This window comes from Colletes latitarsis, chromosome 8 (assembly GCF_051014445.1).
Source record: "Colletes latitarsis isolate SP2378_abdomen chromosome 8, iyColLati1, whole genome shotgun sequence".
NCBI classification, from domain to species: domain Eukaryota; kingdom Metazoa; phylum Arthropoda; class Insecta; order Hymenoptera; family Colletidae; genus Colletes; species Colletes latitarsis.
Window position 1 is genome coordinate 6,686,137 of NC_135141.1, and position 2,295 is coordinate 6,688,431.

The following is a 2,295-nucleotide window of genomic DNA, read 5'->3' on the forward strand; positions in this document are numbered from 1 at the left end:
CTCGAGCAGGTCGAAACCAGCCGAGATATTTACCCAGGGAATGCCAATAAGGCCACTATCGGGTGGTATCTCAAACTTTTGTTTCGACCCTGGAAAACGACGAACCCAACCCAGGGATTTTGCAACGAAGGCTCCCTATAGGTTGGGGTTCTGAACCATGCAATAGCCAAACAGAGAATCAAGAAATTCTCTCGGTTCTCAAACACGACCACTGATTTCAGCAATACGTGTTTGTCCGTCACAAGGGTGGCGATAATCAAGCACTGTTTAAGTGTAATCTGATTATATTCAGCCACCGATGGCGGGTTGTGAAAATTACTCAAATTATCGAGTAAATTTTCCCGTTCCTATGGTTCATTTACCGCGGAAATCGAGATATTCTCACGAAACCGTAGGGTACGAAATTCGACTTGGCGTGATTCTTTCGAATCCGCAGCAGTCTCTGTTTTGTACCGTTTCGGTTAAGTGGATCCACGATCGTATTAGACGAATCGATTGACGAGGTCGGCTCAGGAGATCCGCACTCGTCGAGAACCAGGTAGCAAGTGTTCCCGTGACATACCTGCTTAACCGTGGCCACGAGAGAGGGGAAATTTTCATCTCGTAGCGCTGTCTGGTTTAAGCTATCTGTCTCTTACTAATTTTGTATCCTCTCTGTAATTTTGGCATAGTAACATTTGTTCTCTGGGAACCGTTACTAGGCCGATCGCGTGATTTGTATCGAAAGTAAGTTTGTAGTTTTTCTACACGGTATTGCTCGAAACATATTACGCCGCAGAGAAGGCTCTGGAATGTCGCGTAAACTGAGAATAACCGTATAAGAAATGTCCTGCTTTTTCTATCGATCACGCGACGGTTTAACCGACGTTTTCAAACAACGAATTAACGCGTTATTTAAACATAAGGAAATAGGATTTGGGATTGGTTTTGAAAAAAGAACAAGATATATTAATAATATTATTTATTTAAATAAAAAATATTTGTTACATTCGCTCCTCTTCCTCCTCCTCCTCTTCCTCCACCTCGTCCACCTCGTCCTCCCCCATAATGGCGGGAACGCCAGTTCTTTTTCCATTCGCTAATCTACAATATTGAAGATGTTGTAATGATGTAGAAAGTGCAGACCTCACATTGTCATACGAATGTAAGAAATGTGTGGATATACATACTTCTTTCCAGTAGCGCTGCGCCAACTCCCGGTAAAGAATATACTCGGTCCAGGTGCGTTCCTGCACTGGGCTACATCTTGAGGGTGCCGGGCTGCGCCTTGAGGGTGCCGGGCTGCGTCTGGAGGGTGCCGGGCTGCATCTTGAGGGTGCCGGGCTGCGTCTGGAGGGTGCCAGGCTGCGTCTCGTAGGTGCCGGGCTGCGTCTCGTGGGTGCCGGGCTGTGTCTCGTGGATGCCGGGCTGCGTCGCGATGGGCTTGCCAGTTCAATATTTTGCTGTTCCTGCATCTAAAAAGAAATGGAGAGTGAATAAAAATGTCTTTTTGAAATTTCCACTGTTTGGTAATGAAACTTTAATCGAAACATGTCTAAATAGGGTCTCGGCTTCCAAGCAAAATATACACGGTGTTCAACCACCCTTGGGAAAAATTTTAATGGGGGGTTCTAGAGGCCAAAATAAGACTAAAATCAAAAATACCAATTTGTTGATGTAGGCTTCGTTAAAAAGTTATTAACGTTTAAAGTTGCGCCCGTACTGAATTTTTTTCTCGAAAATGCGCAAGAGTTCAGGAGTATGTCTATCCACCAAAAATGATTGTAATTGACGCCTACAACAGAAAATAATTTTTCCAGAACGATTTTCAAATTTTTCAGTTTAATTGTTAATGACTTCTTAACGAGGCCTCCATCAACAAATTGGTATTCTTGATTTTCGTCTTATTTTGGCCTTTAGAATCTCCCATTAAAATTTTTCCCCGGGGTGGCCGACCACCCTGTATAATTATATCTCGGTCGCGTTCCGCATTTTTATTTCCTTTAAATATAGTCTTACACATGTATATGCCATAGGTTCTGTAAATGCGCGCGAATGACGAGAGTGAACGGAAGATGAATGAGTGATGAGTGCTAGAGGATGTGTGTGCGCGCGCGCGTGTGTATGTGTGTGTGTGAGGGAGAGAGGGGGAGAGAGTGTGGAGGGAACAAAATCGCGAACCGCTGTGTATCGGCGAAAGTACGAATAACTAAGTAGAATAGCATGAACAAGAGAGGTTCGCGAAGTGTGTCCAATAATATTGTATCGCGTTCAAATATACCGATCACCTGCATTTTATTTTATTCCTCCTTTTTC